The sequence below is a fragment of the Peromyscus maniculatus genome, chromosome X (genome assembly GCF_049852395.1).
Source record: "Peromyscus maniculatus bairdii isolate BWxNUB_F1_BW_parent chromosome X, HU_Pman_BW_mat_3.1, whole genome shotgun sequence".
NCBI classification, from domain to species: Eukaryota; Metazoa; Chordata; class Mammalia; order Rodentia; family Cricetidae; genus Peromyscus; species Peromyscus maniculatus.
In genome coordinates this window covers 100,387,909-100,412,669 of record NC_134875.1, presented here as the reverse complement: position 1 = coordinate 100,412,669, position 24,761 = coordinate 100,387,909, and the positions used below count along the sequence as shown (strand labels likewise).

The window sequence follows — 24,761 nt, the reverse complement described above, 5'->3', positions numbered from 1 at the left end:
AGAGAAGACAAGGCAGCCAATGAATCTAGTGCTTATGAAGTAATAATTTTTCAATTCTATAAGAAATAGATTCTCCTCTTATACAATACATCCCAATAACAATTTCCCCTTTTCTACTCCTCCCAGCTACCCCCACCTTCTCTCTCCTCCAGATTCACTTCCCTTCTGTTTCCTTTTGAGAAAAGAACAGGCCTCCAAGAGACAAGAGCAAAATAGGACAAAACAAAATATAATAAGACAAGGCAAAAGCCCTCATATGGAGGTTGGAAAAGGCAAACTAGTACGAGGAAAAGAGTTTCAAGAACAGGCAAAAGAGTCAGATATACCTGTTCCCACTCTTAGGAGTATCACAAATACACCAAACTAACAGCCATAACTGTTGCTAGATTTTTCCACCTTTCTGTCCTTTTATTTCTCCTCTCTGTTAGTCCCGCCTATCTTTCCTGCCTAGCCACGGCCGATCAGGTTTTATTTATTAACCAATCAGAGCAACTTGACATACAGACCATCCGCCAGCACAGCCAAGTGCAGACCATCTCAAACACCTGCACTCAGGCCCATGGTCCTAATCATCCTCTATACGGACCTGCTGGGTAACGCCACAAAGAACCCAAGAAGGGCTCCCACAGGACAAACAGAACATCCCACAGCACCTCCCCTTTTCTTTTTTTTTTAAAAGGAAGGTTTTAACTTTTACACATCTCCAAAGCCAGCTTGGTATATTTGGGAATTTGGGCGTAGCTTCTCTTAACTACTTCCTGCTGGAGGGGGGCGCTGTATCTTATGGGGATGCAAAGAAAATTTTAGGATCATGGAGTAGTCCGTGAGACCGTATCGTCTGAGCCAGTTGCCTTGAAACTATTCTGGATGTTGGATCATCTGGGCCATGGTGTCATCGGAGACCTTTCAGGTGGTCTTGGCTGGTCAAACCTGATGTATCTTAATCTGGAACAAATCCATAGCCTCTGGCTTTCTGTAGAAACAAAAGCACAGTCTCCTTTCCAAAGTAACACATCCTTATATCCAAATTTTATCAAGATATCTTTAATATATACATATTGGTTTAACTCAACATCTTTTACTATCAAATGTTTTTCTGCAGTTAAAAATCCCAAAGACAATATAATCCAAACTCTCTGTGTGATATCCATCTTTACATGGCTTATTTTTTTATATTACTTTTACTTTCTCTTTAAAGACTTTATTTTTTTAAACTTTCTATTTCTTTATATAACTGTCTATGTTCCTTTTCCTCTCTCTTCCAAGCCTATGTACATTTTTACACACATTGTAAAGCATTTAAAGTCTTGTTCCATCTGAATCTGTCTTATTGCAAACTTATTGCTTTAAACTGTAGCCTTCTAAGCCCGAAACAGCTCTGTGGCTGCTGGCTCCGCCCCCTTCAGCTTCCCAACATGGCGGTGGTATGTTTTCCACCAGCTCTGGGAGCCATCGTGGGTCTGTGCTTTTATCCAAGCAGCGTGTAGCCCAGAAACCTCTTTTTTTGTTTTGTACTAGCAAAGGCTAAATCCGCCACGCAGCTTCCATTTGCAGAGGCCTCATTCCCGCCATACTGCAGGTCAAGCGCACATGCCAGGAACCCGCCAGTAACTCAAACCGGCGGCTGCCGCTCATTTGAGAGAGAGAATTAGGAACTGTGGGGCGTTTACCGACGTCACCGTTCCTGGAGAACTACCGATGTCACCGCTCGGTGTGTTGAGTTCTGAATCCTCTTAACCACCACGCGAGGATTCTTCTCAGATCACACTTTATTGGAGCGCCTCTTGGTTAAGGGACTTTGTCTTTAGTATTTTTTTTTTCATAACACCGGCCTTTATCCCTGTTCATTTGTCCTTTTTCTTTAGTCCCTCTTTTTTTTTCTTCCCTTTTTTTCTTTAGTCCTTTTTTTCTTTAGCCCCACGTTGGGCGCCATTTGTCGCTAGAGTTTTCCTGCTTTGCCCACAGTCAGGACAAATCTTTGTCACCCGCCAGTCCCACAGCCGCTCAGACCCAACCAAGTAAACACAGACACTTATATTGCTTACAAACTGTATGGCTGTGGCAGGCTTCTTGCTAACTGTTCTTTTATCTTAAATTAACCATTTCCATAAATTTATACCTTGCCACGTGGATGGTGGCTTACTGGCGTCTTCACATGCTGCTGGTCATGGCGGCAGCTGCAGTGTCTCTGGTCATGGCGGCGGCTGCAGTGTCTCTGGTTGGGTCTGAGCGGCTGTGGGACTGGCGGGTGACAAAGATTTGTCCTGACTGTGGGCAAAGCAGGAAAACTCTAGCGACACATAACATCTACACAGAGGCCCTAGGCTTGTCACTTCAGTCTCTGTGAGCCCAAGTGAGTCCTGCTTGTTGACTTGGTGGGCCATATTCTCCTGGTATCCTCCATCCCACCTGACTTCTACAATCTTTTTTTTTTCTCTTTCTTCCACGAGTTTCCCTGTCTCCAAGTGGAGGGACCTGACAGAGACCTCCAATTTAGACTCTCTTCTCATAATGTCTGTCTGTAGAGCCTGCTCCCATCTGCTGCCAGAAGTCTTGCTGATGACCACTGGAAAAGGCACACATCTATGAGTACAGCAGAATATACTTAGGGATCATTTAGTTGATTTCTTTTACCAGCTCTGGTTGATTCTACCCTAGGTCTCTGTGCTATCCAGTCTCTGGTTACTGACCATCCAGGTAGTGTAGGGCATGGAATCCCTCTCTTGGTATTAGTCTCTAGTTAAACTAAACATTAACTGGCTACTTCCACAGTTTCTGCCACCATTTCCCAGCACATCTTATAGGCAGGGCAGATTATAGGTGAAGGTTTTTGTTTCTGGATTGGTGTCCAGGTTTCTCAGAATACTTTCTGACCACAATGACGCTAGAATATACAGGTGAAAGCTCCAAGCCTACACCAACTAGACCTCTATATGTTCAATGAGCTATATGGAAGTCATGCTCAGCAATGAGGCCCCACTGTTAGCTTTCAGATAACAACTTTCTGTCCTAGGATCAGCCTGGGTTGTTTAGGAATCTCCATTGAACATCCTTGGCCAACATCCCAGTTCCACCACTGAAAATCTTGCCTGGCTACTAAAGATGGCCATTTCAGTTTGCCTTCCCTTCTCCCCTTAGAACTATAACCCCTTTCCTACCCAACCAACTTTGTGCCCTGTTCATTAAAACAAAAAATCAGTATAGTTTGTGCTGCCCATATACTTCTGGAAGCCTGGGCTTCATTAGAGGCTGTTCAGCTCACCAAGAACCATACCCTTAAAGAACAATGACTCTCTTCCCACTTTTTCATTTCATTCATTAGATCTAGGGTGAAACACATAAGTTTTAATTTCAAACAAGTAAAATTAGTAAAGTTAGTTCATTAGATGGAACATTAATTCCATTACAAAATAACTTGTAATTTTCTTTCCTATATAAGACACAGTTTACTTTAAACTAAACTAAGTGATGCCATTGACCCATCTTGAGTCACCTTCACTACATATTTTAGGATTGTCTATTCAGATTACTATCCCATACACTAGATGTGAAGATTCCCTTAGCCAAAGTCTAGTATATATTTTGTCTGTAAAAGTGGTCTTCTGTCTGCTAGATATCTAAAAGATATTTTTAACAAAAATAAAAAGTCTGACATTCTCTTACATAACAGAATATCTAGAAAACAATAACATATTGTTTCAAAATAGAAAAGATTTTTTTGTCTTCTTACTAGGAAATGACAAATGTTTGACGAGATGGATATATATGTACATCCCCCTGATGTGATCATCATTAAATGTGTTTATGTATGGAAATAGTGTCATATCCATCACTATGAACAAGTGTTAAGCGCTAACTAATGAGTCTAAAAAAGAAATAGAAAATAATGGGAATTGGTTCTGTTACGTAGTATGTGTAGCTCCAGATATCTAGATCCAGAAGCCACATGAATGTATACCATGTCAGAATACATGCCAACCAAGCCATATCTCTAGAACTGAGGCATGGAGTTTTGTATGTTTTACAAGTAAAGAAAAAATAAACACATTTACTTATCTAAATATAAGAGGGACCAGAGTTGAGTACATCAGAAAATCACTAATGCTTTATTTCCAATTCTTTCTTTCACCAGCTTGTTCTCTACATCAGGCTCTGAAACTGCTCTCAGGAAGGTCACCAGAGAGCTCCTTAATTGCTAGCTTCAAAGGTCACTCTTCAGTTCTTGTCCTTCTTGACCCTTGTACTATGCCTGACAGTGATGATTAGTCCCTTCTTAAAGTTTCTTTAAGTTTCTGGGACACTGTTCTCTCCTATTCACCCCTCCCCTGGCTTTCTGACAATATCTTGTCAATCTTCTCTTCTTATCTCTTTGAAGGTCAGTTTTCATGAATCAAAATTTCATTTTTACTTTCTTCTAATGTTGGTTTCATTTCTTGGAGTTTATTACTTATACTCCTGTCTTTCTCTGTAATCTGTACCTTATAATTTACAAAGTAACATTTTTAGCTCACTGTCTTCCCTGATACTCATACTTGTATAAACCAAACACTAGTATGTAACTTTAGATTTATAATGAGAATTTCAAATGTAGTTATGTACTTTACATTTTGTATGTCTAAAAGATATCATTCACATCATATCCTCAAAGACTGGCTATGCCTGCACTTGCAGAGTACAATGACTAGCAATCTGTGAAGCAAGTCATAGTGGTCACTATAACTGCCACATCACCTAATTCTTTCAAAATATACCTCATATAAATTATTTTCAATGTATTGCTTTCTCTTCAATGTTGCCTTTCCTCGAGTTTAGCTCCCAATTTGTTTATGGATGAACTCACAATTTCTCTGCCTCTGCTTTTGTTTCACTCTTGGAAGAATATCTCAAAAAGCAGTTTGAATAAGATAATTCCTTTGCCCATAATTCTTGAAATTTATGTTATAGGGAATTCCTTTGTCTAATCTCTGGCTTCATTCTCTATCATGTATTTATATACCAGTGCTACTATCATTGCCTGCAAAATGTTTGTTTACAGTTCATGATGAGATGAAGAGCTTAAGCCAGGATAGAAATAACTGTACCACTTTCTTTTTTGTAACATGTTGACAAATATAAAATTAGGTGAAATAGTAGGATTTGTGACTTAATTGATTATTTTGCAAAAGCTCTTATTCTGTCACAGAATACAAGATAACTAGCACAATCTAGTGGCATACAATAAACTTCAGCTTCCATTAACTACTCTTTGTTTAATCTCATAGTGTTTTCTATTCTCTTAAGCCTCCTTTTTTGCTTACTGTAGTCTTAAATGTTTCTCTAAATATCTGGGGTTTAATTACTTCAACATACATTATTTATAAATCAACTACCTTGAATCTCTATAACTTTGCAGAGATATTTAAAATATTTGAATTAAATCACCAACTTGTATTGAAAGAACTTTAGGTTTACATATATGTATTTTTTTGCATTCTCAGTGAGTATAGGAAACACCTTATTTTCTACTTATGGTGTATTACCTAGATTTCAGTACAAATTGAATATCAGTTAATACTCAAAATATTGTAGAGATATTTGACAGAGATTTCTTATATTTTTGGTTGAGAAACAGAAGCACTGAAGATGCTTCAAAGAGAAGAGGTTTAATATCTGGTATTTCTTTTTTTTCCCATCACAGGCAATTTATTTTGTTCTATTCATTCACAGTTAATACAGAAAATACTTGGAAACATTTCCATATAATATTTGACACAGAAATCATCAAATAGAAGTATACAATGTTGACAGGAGGCAGTACATTTATAATTTATAACCCCAAATGTATTTATAAATTAGAAATGGAAAGATCTACAAATGAAATTATGAAGGTTCACCAAAGTCATTTAATCTGTTAGTTTCTCATTCATTTTTATGTCTTAATAATATTCTATTGTATGAATAAGCCACATTTTATTTCTCTCCAGTATTTGATAGCTATTTGAGTTGTTTTAACTTTTTTACTATTAGCAACACACTGCTGTAAACCTTCATGTACATGTTTCATAGGTGCACATTTTCAGTAGTTTGAGGTTATATTCCTAAGGGTAGAATTGTTGGGTAACAGAGTAACAATGTTTTGCATTTTGACCAACCACCAGACTGTTTTGCCAAAGTGGCACACCATTTTACAATCTCACCAAATCCTTTTTTTTAAGGCTCTGATTTTTGCACAAAAGCATTCAATCATTCTGTCAGACCAAACCAGGGAAAGTAAGCTATAGTTCAGAGCTGTTCTATTCCATTTATTATGCAAAGCCAATCTTGGCGTTTGCAACTCTCAGCCCTCTTGAGTATTCTTGCAGTGTTCACCTTTTCCTCCACCGCTTTTTCTTCTTCTTTTTTTCTGGTTTATTTCTATCTATTACAAATGTATAAAAAATCCTCCATCAACGCTGCTGATAGCAGCAGAACCTTAAGAAATATACCTTTGGTTTGCCTCAGAAAAGGAACACATATTGTACTGTAAAGTTTATAAAATTTGTGCAAAACATTGTAATAATGTTACAATACCAGTTTTAAGAGTTCAGTGACTAATGGGGAGCTGATGGGATACATGCAGAACTGTGAAAGCGATCACACTTAGCCAGCTGTACACGTAGACTGTAAATCTACATTCAGATCATTTCTGAACTAAGACTATCATCTCAGTTTATCTGTTGAGGTCAACCAGGAAACCCTAGAATATACCTTGATTTTTGCAAAAAAACAAAATAGGGGGAGGGGTTTCTTCAGCATTTCAGTCCACGAGTAACAGTATCCTAACAGGCAAAGTGTTCTCTCACTGTCAACAAAGAATGAACTGCTGCTGGAGGTCAACTTGGGCTTTAATTTGCATTAGCACTTACATGCATAGTAGTCCAAGTTGTTGACCTCATGACTTTAAAAAGTAACTCTAAAAAAGTAAAATGGCCCTTCTTGGAAGACTAAAGAAAGACATCCAGCCACAGTTGTAAAAAGTCTCATCAAAACAATATACCCTTTTATGAATTATGCCTCAATTAAAAAAAAAAAAAGTAGCCCCAAATAAGAAGCAGCTCTGAAAAAGAAAATATAACTTAAGATATTTGAAAAAAAAAAACAAGGTGAATACAGGTTCAAAAGTAATTAAGATATATTTTCTTAAGGCTACCTAGAATTAGGCTTTAAAGAATTCTACCATTTCAAGTTTACCACTAGTTACTAGATACCTATTTACAAACAAGATGTTCACCTTTTTTGTTTCTTTATCAAGAGAAAAATCTACCTTCAGACTATGAGGGTGGTGATGGGGAGGGACTAGAAAACAAGATTCAAACAATCCCATGCAAATATCACATTTTTCAAATGGAAGAACTCCAAACTGCACTAGAAGTTCCAATCACTAAGACACTTTCCATTGAAATGATTTAAGTACAACTACATGGCACCAAGGTTTAGGCCTAATATAGGCCTGACAACCAAGTCCTTGTTTTCTGGAAGAAAGGCCTCAAAAGTCCCACTCAATTCCATATAACAATACTTCAAAGATCAATTAGGTTTTCCTTTCCTTAATATTTTTGTTTTTGACTTCTAATCCTAAAGACTAGATTAAAACTTAACTCATTTCCCAGAAGACATTGCTTCCCTTTGCTCTATGAAAGAGTCCACCAAGACCTCTTCCTCAAAACCATCTAGCCCCCAGCCTCCAGCCTTTGCTTGTAATGCATCTTTCTCAAGATCCTGAAAAGGTAATGTAGGTAAAATATGCTCATAAACATTAAAACTAGTTGTTAGAAAGACGTAACTAGCTTTATAATTTAAGTTTTAAAGCATAAATACTTGCAGCTTAATCTGCACTGACAATGATTGTCGAAGCCTAGAATTCAACATTTACAAATTCTCATTCACACACACAAAACACACTATTATCACACAACTTGTGTCTTGAGAGAATCTTCTGCTTTTTAAATCTTTGGCCTCCCAGTCAATCCCAAGTTCAACCAACTTTTCCGAGTTCTGGTAGTTACCTGGACCACTGAGGCATTGCCACAAGACTTCTTCTCTTTTGAAACATCCTTTTTCTCTAGATATTAGGATAGCTACACCAGCTTGTTTCTTCTGTGGTGTATGTTGGTGTGGGATTATCTATTGCTTGATTTTTCATGGATGTGTTTAGCTTCTTTGGGTTGAATTTTCCCTTCTAGTGCTTTCTGTAGGGCTGGAATATTTTGTTTACTCTGCCTATGGTGATTAAGAGTTTTGCTGGGTATAATAGTCTGGGTTGGCATCCGTGGTCTCTTAGTGTCTGCATGAGATTTGTCCATGATCTTCTAGCTTTCATAGTCTCTATTGAGTAGTCTGGTGTTATTCTGATGGGTTTACCTTTATATGTTACTTGGTCTTTTTCCTGTGCGGCTCTTAATATTTTTTCTTTGTTCTGTGTGTTTAGTGTTTTGATTATTATATGGTGAGGGGACTTTTTTTTTGGATCCAGCCTATTTGGTGTTCTGTAAGCTTCTTGTATCTTCATATGTATTTCTTCCTTTAGGTTAGGAAAGTTTTCTTCTATGATTTTGTTGAATATATTTTCTGTGCCTTTGAGTTGGTATTCTTCTCCTTCTTCTATCCCTATTATTCTTAGGTTTGGTCTTTTCATGGTGTCCCAAATTTCCTGGACGTTTTGTGTTATGACTTTTTTGTCTTTAGTGTTTTCTTTGACTGACGAATCTATTTTCTCTATCGTGTCTTCAGTGTCAGAGATTCTCTGTTCCATCTCTTGCAATCGGTTGGTTATGCTCGTTTCTGTAGTTCCTGTTCGTTTTTTCAGGATTTCTATTTCCAGCATTCCCTCAGCATGTATTTTCTTTATTGTCTCAAATTCATTTTTCAGATCTTGGAATGTTTCTTTCAACTGTTTAATTGCTTTTTCTTGGCTTGATTTGATTTCTTCCCATTTTTTGTTCGTTTTTTCTTCCATTTCTTTAAGGGAGTTTTTAATTTCCTCTCTAATGGAGTTTTTCATTTCCTCTTTAAGGGAAGTTTTTATTTCCTCTTTAAGAGAGTTTTTCATTTCCTCTTTAAGGAAAGTTTTTATTTCCTCTTGAAGGTAGTTTTTCATTTCCTCTTTAAGGAAAGTTTTTATTTCCTCATTGAGGGAATGTTTTATTTCTTCTTTAAGGGCCTCTATCATCTTCTTAAAGTCATTTTTAGGGTTGATCTCTTCTGTTTCTTCTGTCATGGTATGTTTAGGTCTTGCAGGTGTAGAATCACTAGGTTCTGATGTTGTCATATAGGTCTTTATGTTGTTGCCTGTATTTTTGCACTGGCGTCTACTCATCTTTTCCTCTGTGTGGTGCAGGTGGTGTCTGTGTCTGAGAGTGCCTCTCTTGTTCTAATTTTTAGTCTTGGTTTAGTAGGGGTTCTTGGTTAAATTGGTGCTATTGGGCTGTTTCTTCAGGGACAGCTGATTTCAGTCAGTGAATTATATACTTATGATTCTCGTGATCTGGTTTGGTGACTGGGTAGCGCCTTCTTCTGTGTTCCCAGGTCACATTTTGTTCATTTGTCAACTCCTCAGCTGATCTTGTTTCTTCAGACTTCAAACTGTAGGCATCTGAATCCTCTCCCAGATGGGTTTCAGCTGAGCAGGGTAGTCTCACCAACACCTCCAAGTTGTTGGGTTTCACGGGATCAGCAGTTGGGCCCTGGGTTGTCCCCAGATGGAGTGTCCAGACTCGCCCTGGTTCCGACCCACGGAGATAGCCTCTTCCCCAGGTGTTGGGGTTAGGGGCGTCCCCGTTCCAAGCTGTGTCTGCCCCTCTCTGTCCCCGGGCCTGTCCACCCCTGTGGCCCACCGCCACAGGCCCACCTGCGTCCACTTGTCTCCACCGCTGGGCCTGTATGTCCCTGTCAGCTGCCGCTGGGTCTGTCCGCCTCTGTGGGCGGCCAATGGGCCTGTATGTCTCTGCCGGCTGCCGCTGCGGGCCTACCTACCTCTGCTCATCACTGCTGCCGGGCCCATCCACCTCTGCGAACTGCCACGGGGCCTGTATGTCTCTGCCGGTTGCCACTGGTCCTGTATGTCCCTGTAGGCCGCTGCCACCGGGCCCTTCCACCTCCACAAGTCGCCGACCTGCATCGGCCTGTCTCCGCCGCGTGGCCTGTCCATCTCTGTGGACCGCCGCCAGGCCTGAATGTCTCTGTCGGCCGCCGCCGCCGGGCCTGTCCACCTCTGTCTGCTTATCTCTACCGCAGGGCCTGTACACCTCTGTGGGCTGCCGCTGGGCCTAAATGTCCCTGTCAGCCACTGCCGCCGGACCCATCTACCTCCGCGGGCCGCCGCCACAGGCCTACCTGCGTCTGCTTGTCTCCGCCATCTTCAATATCTGGTATTTCTTAACCAGATGGTAGATGTTAAAAGAAACACACACACACACACACACACACACACACACACACACAAACACACAAAGTGGAGCAACTGGAAACACAAGTAACATTAGGAAGCTACTATTTGAGGTAGAGGAACAATGTATGGTGATTTATTTGATCACAGCCCAGAAGCTGAACCTTCTAACAGAAATTAAATCAAAGCTGATCACCATGCAGGAAATTTGATTTATGGAATATGTGGGAGAAAAATGAAAAAAAAATGAGTTCCTAATTATTAAGTTAGAACCACTATCTTCCTGTTAACAAATATGTATTCTAATAGATGATATTCGCATTCTGGCAACTTCTAAGACTATTGTTAAATTCTTTTCTAATAAGAAACTTATTGTCTGATTAAGTTAAAAATATGTCACATTGATATATAATGAGAAGCTGCTTTGGACTGAAATACGTCCTTTCAAATCTCTTACGTTGATCCTTCCATCTTTAATGTTATAGTATTCAGAGAGGGAGGTTTTTTTGTTTTTTGTTTTTTGGGACAGAGTCTTGAGGATGGGACTACCATAAAGATACTAATATACTTATATTAAGTAATATCAGAAAGTGTGCTTTCAATGAGCCAGCCTAAGTCTATATGCAGGAAGAGGGCTCTTAACAGAAGTTCATCCTTCATAGGGGCTCGAGAGATGGCTCAGTGGATAAGAGCACTGGCTGTTCTACCAGAGAACTTGGGTTTAATTTCTAGCACCCACATGGCAGCTCACAACTGTCTGTAACTCCAGTTCCAGGGGATCTGACACCTTCACACCAATGCACATAAAATAAACTTAAAAAAAAAAAAAGAAGTTATATTTCAGGCACTTTTGTCTTAGATTATAGGTGACACATTTGTGAGAAAAATGTGTTGCACATTTCATTGTATCTATGGAATTTTGTAACAGGAGGCAAAACAATGGACTGGGTTTGTAAAAGAGTGAGATTTATTTTGTATTTAAACTAAAGCTCATAGTGATGTTCACTATAAGAAGTAAATGGATTAAAACAGGTCATGATGCCATGGAAGGACCGTTGGGGCAGGAAGTACATGTCAGACTTAAATGGCTTTGCACATTATACTAGATAGCTTCTGAACCCTGACTAGAAGTTATTTAAACTTTAAAGACCCACAAACATAAAAGCATATTGAAGTCCTTTAAACTCAGTAAGCTTTCACACTGAGTGTTTAAAATTTAAATTGCCTCCCATAGGGTCCAAGGCATAGTCAGGATATGGTGCTTTCTTTGACTACTCCTGTAGACAGTATGGACCATAGCCACTCAGGAGGGAAGTGACAGCAGCTTTAGTTTTCATGATAATGTCACTATTTATTCAACTAGGATCTAATGGATTCTCATGATTTGGAAAGCACTGCAGTTGCTAACACTACAAAACATAATTATTCTCTCAGGAAACTTGCATTCTAGCATAAACTCAGTCAAGAAGGAAAAAAAAGTACCTCTAAAATGTTTAGTTGTGAGGTAGAAAAAGCTTACTTCCTTTTTTTGTACATAGAAGAACCATGGGGAAATTACTTCTGAGTACACAGTTAAAATATAGGGAAATATTAAACTTAAGTTAGTGTAAAATTACAATTCAAACGAAGGGGCAGCCCTTACATATGGTTTTAGGTGATTTTATGAGCTTTGAATTTAGAATTTTTATCCAATGGAAAGAAGAAGAAAAGGAGGTGATGACATTAAAAAATAGAATTTCCAGTTTTACAAAAAAGACCAAATGCTAGATTGGAATCTTCTGATCATTGGGAACCCATAGACATTTTCAAGAGAAAGCATTCCAGTATAGCTATTGTGAACCACTATATTTCAACCCTTCTTTAAATGATGCTCCAGCAAGTAAAGATGCTTACTACACAGCCTGTGTTCTGGACTGTGTGATCAGTTCCATTCATTTTCACTCCCTCCAGCTCATTTATGTATAAAATGTCCAAAATTACTGAGACCTACCTAGTTGGAAGAGATAATCCACTTCTGCAAGTTGTCCTCTCTCCTTCACATATTCACTGATCCCCAGCTTCTACTGCTATCCAAGAAATAAAGGCATGCAATTGTTCAGAATTGTAGGGAGAAACCATCCCTCCAACGCCACACAAAGCAGGAAAGATTCAGTATTTATTTTCTCTCAAGGGCCACAGAAATATTTTGGGGGTTTGTGTTACAACTGTTCAACTTAGCTCCAGTAGCCAAAAAGTATACAAAAATGATGAACGTGGGTGTATTCAAATTAATTTTATTTGCAAAAAGATGTGTGAGCATATATTTGTCCCACACATTCTTATGCTAGAGGGTAAAATGAATGATAATATTTTACTGTGTTTTTGTCTTCATTTTAGTTTCACTGATTTAGGGTTTTGTTTTTGTGGTTGTTTTGTTTTGCTCCTGTTGCTGTTATCCTGATGACTTTTTGCCTTATCAGCCCTCAACAGAAAACTGAAGTAAATACAACTACTCTGACACATGAAGAAGTAACAACAGCAAATGAGTGATTTAATCCCTGCCAAGAGCTCAGCTAATAACCCAGATAAAAAAGTTTTTATAGACATAAATTAATATTTGTCACATTTTGTCAATAAATATGTGAAAACTACAATGAATAATATCCAAGGTTCCATATGGGAATTCAAATACTACAAGTTTTCACATAAAAGCAATCCTTTTCTTTCTGAAAGCATGCAACTTGGTTCATCATGCTTGAAATTTGATTTTACCTTCCTTTCCTCCTTTAAATTAATTTATCTTACAAATAGCATTTAAAAGTCTTAACATGCAAAATATATGTATATGTATTAGAGTATATTATATTTAGAGACACACAGAGCATGATAATCCATTTATTTATAAAATATTTAAAGATTCAGTAAAATCAATGACATAGGGAGAAGTTCTTTTATTTATAGTCCACAAAACAGCACTGAATTATTTGCATTACAAATATTTCCCTATATATGGACATAAGTGGAAAGTATGTGGGAGTAATTTCTGGAGTTGTATGAATTAGGACAAGACACTTTTGTTTTCCAAAATACCTGAAAGCATTTTAGCTCTATATCTGAAGATGTCTTACTAATATGTTCTCTGTATAGGATTTTTCCTTTATCTTTGGACATTTTATGTTTCTGTGTAAGAATGTCACCATGAAAAATTCATTTGTCACCATTTTACTCTTATGCAGATAAGAAAATGAAAGAGAAGCTAAACTTGAGAGTTGGCAAACTTTGAAAGGGAAGGCGCGCCCTCTAGTGAATCATATCTTTTCACAGGGATGCTCTTAGCTTTTCCCTTCTAATTTCATCATTTTAAATAAACTTCCAATTTAATTTTGAAATAACATCAAATTTAGTTGCTTGATTAGTAGATTTAGTAGTTTCAACCTAAGTGTATTTTGCATGATCATACATTCATTACTATGACAGTATTTCACCTATATCTATCACATAGGAGAATACTCCTGTTAACTCCTGTTGAGGTGATTTCTTTCTACAGAATTGTATTTTATAGGGACTTTTACCATATGAAGTCTTACAGCACCTGTGGCTTAGCAACATTTTCTCTTCAGTCCTCTGGAACGCACGATCGATTTTTTTCACAGTATTTTTATGTTCTTTTGCATTATAACTAATTCCTATGTTCTATCTGGCCCGGCATTCACAGTTTAGGGGATTTCTTTACTTTTGAACTTTTGAGATAGTTTCTATAAATGTTATATGAGTAGAAGATGTGAAAGTAACTTCTTACATCATGTCACACGTTAGAAGTGCACATTAGGGTGAGATTTTAAGTGATTAAGATTAATATTAAATATAGGTAGTGAGATTATTTTAAAGGGCTTTTCATCTACCAGATACTGAAATACATTGACTACGTCTTACCACTTTCAGAGAAACAGCATTTCAGCAGAAGTCTGATTCTTTTTAGTGTAATCAGTGTTCTAGAGATACAGATGTGAACATCAATGCCAGGTAACTCATGGACTTTCTGATCCTTAATAAGCCAAGATATTAAAGCACTGACATTTCATTCTGTTATATAACACAAAAGAGCTAAACATATGAAATTTAATGTCCATAATTAATGAAGAAAACACAATTTGATGGACAGTATTTTATGTTTGGACAAGAATACAAATTTAAACACACAGTGAAAAGGCATATTTTAAGACAAAGAAAGCTATGCAGAAATGGATATTTTAGTAACTTTCAATGATGCATTTCATTATAATCTTAAATCATTAAATTTTGCTATATTGAAACATATAGCTTTATATAGAATGTGCTTAAATTTACATATCTAAAACTACAAATACATTCAAGACCACATGGAATAGCTTGCTTGATGGGAATGTTAATGTTGACAGATGAATAAATTAATGTATTAGAGATATCAAAGCCATAATCCAAGCAAATACAGCTTCAGTTTTGTAACTCAAGTCAAAGCCCCTTCAACTGTAAAGATAAACTTATTTCTATGGAATACTTTAAAAGTAGTTTTATGTTTTTATGTAAATACTAACTTGGCAAGAGCTTTTTCTTCCTGTTTAAAAAGATTGTAATTGTCATCATCATGGTCATCGTTGTCATCGTTGTTTGTGTGTGTATGTGTGTGTGTGTGTGTGTGTGTGTGTGTGTGTGTGTGTGTACCACAGTGAAGTCATGGAGGTTAGAGGACAGCTTTGTGTAGTCAGCTGGCTCGTTCGTGGTTCCCTGGCTCAAACTCGGGTTGCTAGCATTATGCTGCAAGCACCTTTCCTAGCTGAGTCATCAAATTGGCCCCTATGATTTTACCACTTAAGCAAAGAAAAATAAAGACCTGGGATATTAACTAGTCTCTGAAGCATACAGTGTAAAGGTAATGAAGAACTGGACCAAATGTACGTATGTGGAAATGATTAGTTCCAAATGGTAAGTTCAACATGACTGAATGACTGTTTATGTAAATATGTTGTCTTGATGTAATATTCAACATAACAGTCACTACACAGAAAATTTTGACAGTACACAATCAGTACCCACACTGAGGCTCCTTTCCACAACAACATAGCTATTGTGGAACACAATATCTGAACATTGATAAACTATTGACAAGTCAAAATTTGGTAACTTTAACTGCAAGCACACAAATATATCTTTGGTTCTTTAAAATGTTTTCTGTGTTTTTGTCTTTTTATTAAATGACTATAAAATCATCTCTCATTAGTGACCAAAAGGGGTTTCATTGATTTAATTTATATGATATTTCTGAGAAACTTACTTGGATGAGATTGAGTCTGTCTTATAGTATGCTAAGGGAAATGTAGCTTTCTGACTGTTCAGTATGTAGCAAAGTTTTGAAATTTGAATCTTCCATAAATAGAGAGTGAATATGTGAGGAGAGTGAGGCAATGTGTGGCTGGTTTAATGCTGAAGGCGCAGAGTATCTTTAGCTGGTGCTTGCTCAGCCTTAGGTAGAATAAAGTGTGACAGAAAATATCCATTACAAGGCACTGTGAAGACTATATAGCTCCTAATTTTTGAGCAAGTATGCATTTACATCAAGATTCTGCTACTTTGCTATATATCTAGCATGTATATCTGACTGTTTAAAGATAGTGAAAAACCTGAGACCTACACACACAAGAAAACCATAGCAAACCAGGTAATAATAGCTGCCAAATTGATAAATAATTAAATATTCTTTTAAGAGTTACTTAAAAGCCAGCATCTGAGTAGGTTCTAAGAAGGTGACTGTGTTAATTATATAGTAAAAATGTAATGAGGCTAAGCATAGAGCGTAGGTTGTTAATACTCTAGGAGAACACATGGGAAGCCTTTCAGACACTGTTTCTACTTTGCCTTCATTGCTGGCATTAACAAGTGGGACTGTCTGTTGGCACTGTATTTGACAGAAAGCAATGCATAACACAGTGTTAGCTCTCAGGATTGTAAGCAGTAATTTTGAATGTTACATGGGAGAATCTAGACTGAACATTGTACTTGTACAGAGAATATTTTAGTAAACAATACATAGAAAATTATTTTAATGATCAAATCAACTTGTATAATGCCAAATCTAAGTAACAACAACAAAAATAATAGTGATTCTAGACAGTATTAGAGAAAACACAATTAGACTTTTGTAGTAGTTTAATTTTGAGATAATTGTTGTATAGCATGTAAAGTATAGGGTAAAATTAACTTGTAGTAAAAACAGGAAATATAATAAAGACAACCAGAGATTCAATTGGTAAAATAAGCCCCAATAGAGAGCATGGAGAAAATGTGTAAACAGGATTCTGTTGAGAAGAACCTAGGTCTTGAAGAATGCAAGAGTTTCAGGTTAGACTGCACTACACATATTTCCTTGAGAATCAAGATATCACAATGATGATGAGGGGGAAATAGACTTGTGACAAGCATAAACTCTTTTATATTAATCTGTATTAATATTTTTATTTATATTTAAGTTTATTTTTCTCCAGAAAGGAAATGTAATGTATTAATCTATCTGCTTATGAATAGATATTTTCCCTAGATTAAACTTTCACTCAAAACTGCACAGAAATAATACCTGAAGTCCTTTTTAAAAATATGTAGATAAGGAGTGAGCAAAGTGGCTAAGGAGGTAAATTTACTTGTTGCCAAGCCTGAACACTTGAGTTCAATCCCAGTATCCTACATGGCAGAAAGAGAGCACAGACTCATACATGTTGTGCAAGTAGTCATCTGACTTGCACATTCATGCCATGGCACACTCTTGCTCACACAGTGCAGTAACAAATGTAAGCAAACAAATATAGTAAAAATGTTTTTATGTAATGAGAAAAATGTACAAATATTATTAATGTGTAATCATGCTCAATAGCACAATTATTTGAAAGAGAAGTTCCAGTACCTGGTATAATCCCTTTTTAAGTTTGGAAAAATAAGTCAAACAAAAAAAATGAACAACAAAAGACCTCTTTAGATTTTCAAATTTTGCTTAAATTGATCTGAATTACTAGAACTCCATGCCAGCGGGTGCCCGGGCCTCACTTAAAATCTTCACAGAGCCACAAGGAACAGTTACCATGGTGTTGATTCTACAAAGCCTTCATTGTGTATAGATAACCAATTTCCTTGGCAGAGCCTCTAGTTTTCAAGCTGATATAACCATAACTCATGGAAAAGGTGAGTTTAAAAAAAAATCCTCCCATCCAAGTACTAACCAGGCCCGACCCTGCTTAGCTTCCGAGATCAGACGAGATCGGGCGCGTTCAGGGTGGTATAAAGCCAAGGTTGGATAAAGCACAGGAACAAATAACCAAATGAATGGAAGCACAGGATCTATGAACCAAAGGCTGAGGGGCCCCCAACTGGATCAGGCCCTCTAAATGGGTGAGACAGTCATTTGGCTTGATCTGTTTGGGAGGCAGCTGTGCTTTGGTGCCCGGTCCTGGGCTCGTTACATGAGTTGGCTGTTTGAATCCTGGGACTTATGCAGGGACGCTTGGCTCGGTCTGGGGGGGGGGGGGACTGGACCTGCCTGGACTGAGTCTCAGGTCGATCCCGGTCCTCAGGGGAGACCTTGATCTGGAGGAGGTGGGAATGGGGGGTGGGCTGGGGGGAGGGGGAGGGGGGCGAGAGGGGGAGAACAGGGGAATCTGTAGCTATTATGTTGAACTGAATGGTGTTGTAAAATAAAAAAATAAAAAAATAAATAAAAAAATAAAAAAAAATCCTCAAAATGTCCCTGAGTTAAGTCCCTGTTTGTTGTCCAAAACATTTAATTAGTTAAATAGGTCCTTAAAATGTGGACAGGTACATTCTGGCCTGTTATTTAGGAAGGTGATATCAAATATTAGATTTAGTAAGAATGTACTATCTATTTAAAAATAATTTTAAATTAATTCTTTTAGACTTTGATACAATGTATTTTGAACATACCCCTTCAACTCCTACACTTCCCACAAGCTGAACCCTCCCATCCCTTCCCTCCAATCACTGAAATTACATCTTTTGTTCCTTTCTTTCCCCATCAAATACAGTACATAATGTCTGGCAACTGCTCTTAAAATTGGGACCTGCTTTGTTATGTGGTCATCCTTCATAGATCATATCATTAGCATTTTTTTTAAAAGACTATCTCCCAGCAGTCATCAAATACTAATAGCTCCTCAGCTTATGATGGGATTATATATCAACCTTACCACCCTCTATACTGAGATTTTTGTCTGTCTGGAACTTGCACAGGTCTTGTGCATGCTATCGAAATCCTTGTGAGTTTATGTGTGCATTGCTCTATTGTGTCAGGAAATCACTGTTTCCTTGAAGCGATCCACCAACTCTGGAACATAAAATCTTTCTGTCTCCTCTTTGGCAAAGATCCCTGAAATTCAGAGTGATATATGTCTAATTTGTTGTCTGCACATTGATCAGTTAGGAAGTCTCTGTTTTAATTGCCATTTACTGTAAGGACAATATTCTCTGATGAGGATTTGAGAGATGCTCAGATCTAAGAGTATAGCAGAAGTTATTAGGTATTATTTTAATACTTTGTCCATTTAACAGAGTAGTAAGTAGTACTGGGTTCTTCCCTATGAAAAGTTTGTTGATGAAAAAGGGGAAATATCTGAACCATGAAATTTCAGTTTCATATTTCACACCTCTAAAAGTGTTCTGCAGTTTCTCTAGTATAGAAACTATTTCTTTCTGTACTAAAATAGCTTTCTTTTGTTTTTTTTTATATTTTTATTTTTTTTGGCAATGGTTGGGAATGTCATCAGAGCATGATTGTAATATGAACAAACAATATCAGTGTAAATTCTGTGCCTACTAGAAATCTTTCTTGAAAATTCCTTGACTATCTAGTGTTATTCAATGAATTAAGTTGTGTTATTCATGGATCTATATATGGGAGTAGGCAATATTTTTTATTTAATTTTTATTAATTGTTTTATTTATTTTACATACCAACCAGTTTCCCTTCCATCCTCTCATCCTGTTTCGTTCCCTTACCTCCTTTCTACCACCACCCTCATCCATTCATAGAAAGGGTATGGCTTCCCATTAGATTCAACAAAGCATGGCACATCAAATTGAAGCAGGACCAAGATTCTCCCCCCCACCCTTGTATCAAGGCTGATTGAGGCATCCCACCATAGGGCATAGGTTCCAAAATGCCAGCTTGTGATCCAGGAACATGTCTTGGTCCCACTGCTAGAGGCCACAAACAGACTGAGCTACACAACTATCAGGCACATGCAGAGGGCTTAGGTTGGTTCCATACAGGCTTCCTAGCTACCTGTATAGAGTCTGTGAGCTCCCATGACCCAGGTCCACTGTCTCTGTGGATTTCCCTGTCATGATCTTGATCCCCTTGCTCATATAATCCCTCTTCCCTCTCTTCAACTTTACTCCCAGAGCTCAGCCCAGTACTTGGCTGTGGATCTCTGCATCTGCTTCCATCAGTTACTGGATGAAGGTTTTATGATGACAATTAGGGTAGTCACCAATCTAATTACAGGAGAGGGCCAGTTCAGGCACCCTTTCCACTATTGCTCTGAGTCTTAGCTGATGTCATTCTTGTGGGTCCCTGTGAGTTTCCCTGGCACCAGGTTTCACCCTAAACTCATAATGGCTCCCTCTATCAAGGTATCTCTTTCATTGCTATCCATCTCTGGTCTCTGTCCCTCCCCCAACTCAGCCTTCCTGATCCTTCATTTTCCCAACCTCCAAACCTCCCCCTCTGACACCGCTATTTACCCAGGAGATCGTATCAATTTCCTCTTCCCAGGGTTATTAATGTGTCTCTCTTAGGGTCTTCCTTGTTACCTAGCTTTTCTGGGGCTCTGGATTGTAGCCTGGTTATCATTTGCTTTATATCTAATATCTACTTATGAGTGAGTACATACCATGTTTGTCTATCTGAGTCTGGTTTACTTTACTCAGGATGACTTTTTGTAGTTCCATCCATTTGCCATCAAATTTCATGATGTCATTGTTTTATACCACTGAGTAATACTCCATTGTGTGAATGTATGACATTTTCTTTATCCATTCTTCAGTTGAGGGGCATCTAGGTTGTTTCCAGGTTCTGGCTATTATGAATAATGGTGCTATACATAGTTGAGCAAATGTCCTTGTAGCATGATTGAGCACCCTTTGTATATATGCCCAAGAGTGGTATTGCTGGGTCTTGAAGTAGAATAATTCCCAATTTTCTCAGAAACAGCCATACTGATTTCCAAAGTGTCTGTACAAGATTGCACTCCCAGCAGCGGTTGAAGAGTGTTCCCCTTACTAAATATCCTCTCCAACATAAGCTGTCATCAGTGTTTTTGAACTTAGCCATTCTAACAGGTGTAAGATGATATCTCAGAATCACTTTGATTTGCATTTCCCTGATGACTAAGGATGTTGAGTGATTCCTTAAATGCTTTTAGCTATTTGAGATTGGAAGTAGGCAATATTTTCTACAGATAATATAAAGCAATGGGAAATGAGACTACAGAAGGCAATTCTAAAGGGTGAGTTTTAAAGTGGTATGTGCATATTTTAGTTTCATATTGTTGAGACAAAGTATTTTTCTTTCAATGTTTTCAAATTGATTTATAGAAAAAAAATGAACTAAAGTAGTGAGAAGAGATTATACTAGAAATATTCCAGTGGATTTCTGGATATTAATCAATAATGGATTTTCCTCTTTTTAAGGTATGGCAGGGGATGGCAAGACTGAACTTGTTCAGGGTATTCTATGATGCTTGAAGGAAAATGTGCCTTAAATGAAGTACAGATGGTATAGGGTTAGTAAGTCCATTAAGACTACATCAAATAGGATGTCATTAAAATGTTGGTCTTCACAACTCAGCAGCCACCCAGGTACATATCCATGGCTTTGAGCTGGCACACCCCAAAATCTACTCTATGACCTACTGGAGTACATGAAGGGACTGGTACTGCAGAACCATAGCCATATGGTCTGCATGATTGGGGCAATAGTGGAATGTCTGGGGTAAAGCTAGAGTTTTCCTGCCTTGCCCACAGTCAGGACAAATCTTTGTCACCCACCAGTCCCACAGCCGCTCAGACCCAACCAAGTAAACACAGAGACTTATATCGCTTACAAACTGTATGGCCATGGCAGGCTTCTTGCTAACTGTTCTTATAGCTTAAATTAATCCATTTCCATAAATCTATACCTGCCACATGCCTCCTAGCTTACCGGTACTTTACATCTGGCAGCGGCTCCAGTCAGTGACTCCTTCTGCCTTCCTGTTCTTTTTTTTTCTCCTCTCTGTTAGTCCCACCTATACTTCCTGCCTAGCCACGGCCAATCAGGTTTTATTTATTGACCAATCAGAGCAACTTGACATACAGACCATCCCACAGCACAGCCAAGTGCAGACCATCTCAGACACCTGCACTCAGGCCTGTGGTCCTAATCATCCTCTATGCGGAACTGCTGGTTAAAGCCACGAGGAACCCGAGAACAGGCTCCCACAGGACATACAGAACATCCCACAGCACTGGGGGGTTTCCAAGGGGGCCTGGCAGAGGAGGCCTTGAACCTGACAAACAAAATAGTATACAATGGCAAGGAAAGCTATTTGGAAAAAAGGGTGAATTACATGATACACAGCAGCTCCCAGTGCCACTAAGAGGAATGAAGAGTTGATGGAGAGGCAAAGATGGAGGAGCACAATTTTGTTGTTGTTGTTGTTTTGTTTGTTTGTTATTTTTGTTTGATTTGCTTGTGTTTTATTAAAATTGAGATTCTTATTTGCATTTATTTATTTTGTTATTTTTTCTTTATCTTTGTCTTATTTTTGTTATTTCTTTTTTAGTTTTCCTTTGGGAGGCACTATAAGCAGATGTGTGAGGATGGGTGGGATTGGGGTGCATGATGTGAAATCCCCAAATAATCAATAAAAAATAAAGTTAAAAAATTTTGGTCATCATCTTATGAAAAATCAGAATGCCTTTAATATTTTATAAGTGAAGATAGTATGCTATGACTTTAAACAATTTTAATAATTTCCTTATAAAATGGATTCAGAGGATGTGGTTAAATTTCTGTCATAGATAATTGAAAACTGAGATTCTTATGTTTGTGAAATCGTACAATGATGTTCAAAATGAAAATGTGAGTAGATTTTATGAAAAGCTGAGTTTAGACAGGCTTTAGAGAAGAAAATGAGAAAGGGGCTGTTCAAGGTAAGATTAAATCTATCCACATAGAAAGGAGAAGCAATTTTGCATATTATTTGTATTTTTTTTAAAGAAGCAAATTATGAGCTCCTATGAAAGCTAGAGAAAAAAAGTAGTTCAGAGCTTTGAGCACTTTGGAAAAATTCTTTAAATACATCATGTTGTGAGTCTAATTAAAGGTGAAAAAATACTTATGACAGAATTAAGGTACACATTGTCATGGTATGGAATCTTTTCACAGTTCTGAAGAGTTCAAGTAGTTTTAGAAAGCATTCTTATGACATGTTGAGTAGGTACATAAGGAAAAGAATGAGGCCAATAGAAGATGGTACATGAACAGGGCTAAGATTATTGTTGTGGAAAAATGAGGTTCAGTCCTGTAGGGAGCCTTTGAGAGACCGTGTCTAAAACATTCCATGATTTTTCAACTGAGTGCCATTGCTTCCAGGATGCTTACGTACTACCTCTAACTTTTCCCTCTTTAACACTAGTGAATCATTACCCTTATAGTATTTGTGATTTTTCCTGTTCACTTGCAAGTGAAAACCTTCAGGCAGAGACTACAAATTATTTGATTTTGAGAAAAAACAGACAAACAGAAACAAACATATAACCCCCCCCCAAAAAAAAATCTTGAAACATACTTTCCTAAGACATTCTGCTATTGAGAGTGAAGAAATGTTGATAGGAATTCAAGATGATTCATTGGACTCTAATGGGTAATGAACTGACAATATTTCCAAAGTATTGACTTAGTATATATATTAGTAAAATAAAAATAAATTTAGTAAATAAATATAAATTAAGCAGGAGAGAACAAAGCTTTTTTCTCCAAGTAAGAAGACTATATTTTAATGAAAATTGGTAATTAAAAGAGGAAACTTCATAAATGAACATATGGATATTTTTTTTTTTTTTTTTTTTTTTTTTTTTTTTTTTTTTTTTTTGGTTTTTCGAGACAGGGTTTCTCTGTGTAGCTTTGCGCCTTTCCTGGAGCTCACTTGGTAGCCCAGGCTGGCCTCGAACTCACAGAGATCCACCTGGCTCTGCCTCCCGAGTGCTGGGATTAAAGGCGTGCGCCACCACCGCCCGGCGAACATATGGATATTTAAAAGCTTAAAAATATTCCATTGTGTACATACCTACCATGTATCTTGATCCATTCATCTACTGAAGAACACTTAGTTTGACTCAATAGCATGAATTTGTCTAGAATCAATACTCTCAGGAAATTCAATGATCCCAGGAAAAATATACTTTGAAATAACTAGGTAGATGATAATATTTTATTTTATTTTTTTCAGCAGAGGGACTAAATCAACACTGACTATTTTCATAGCTCATGTGCTGGTGATTTTATGTCAATTTGACAAAAGCTAAAGTCACATGAGATGAGGAAACCCATACTGAGAAAAACAGCTCTATTAGATCTGTCTATAGGCAAGCCTGGAGGGCATTTTCTTAATTAGTGATTGATGTGGTAAGGCCCAGTCCATTGTGGGTAGTGCTACCTCTGGGTGGGTTTTCTGGGTTCTACAAGAAAAAAGGTTGAGAAAGTCATGTAAAACAAGCCAGTAAGCAGCACTCCTCTGTGGTCTCTGTATTAACTCCTGCCTACAGAATCTTGTCCTGTTTTAACTCCTGTCCTGATATCCTTTGATACTGAGCTGTAATGTGGAAGCAAAGGCCAAATAAACCCTCACCTCCCCAAGTTGCTTTGATCATTGTAGCTGAAGTTTTCCTGGTCCTTCCTGGATCAGAGTCAGGACAAATCTCTCTCACCCGCCAGTCCTGCAGCTGCTTGGACCCAAGTAAACACACAGAGGCTTATATTACTTACAAACTGTATGGCTGTAGCAGGTTTCTTGCTATCTAGTTCTTCTCTTAAATTAACCCATTTCTATTAATCTATAAGTTGCCACATGGTTTGTGACTTACTGGTACTTTACATCTTACTTCTCATGGCAGAGGGGGCTGGCAGCATCTCCTGACTCAGCCTTCCACCTCCCAAAATTTTCTTCTCTCCTTACACCACCTACACTATACTTCCTTCCTGGCTACTGGCCAATCAGCGTTTTATTTATCAATCAATCATAGCAACACATTCACAGCATCCCCAGCAGGTCATGGTGTATCATCATAGCAATCATAAAAT

General features: G+C 37.8%; 1 protein-coding gene across 11 annotated transcripts in view; it reads left to right on the top strand.

Moving 5' to 3' along the window:
- Dmd (dystrophin) overlaps positions 1 to 24,761 on the top strand; it is a 2,251,111-nt gene that overhangs the window by 857,447 nt on the left and 1,368,903 nt on the right. The window lies entirely within an intron of this gene.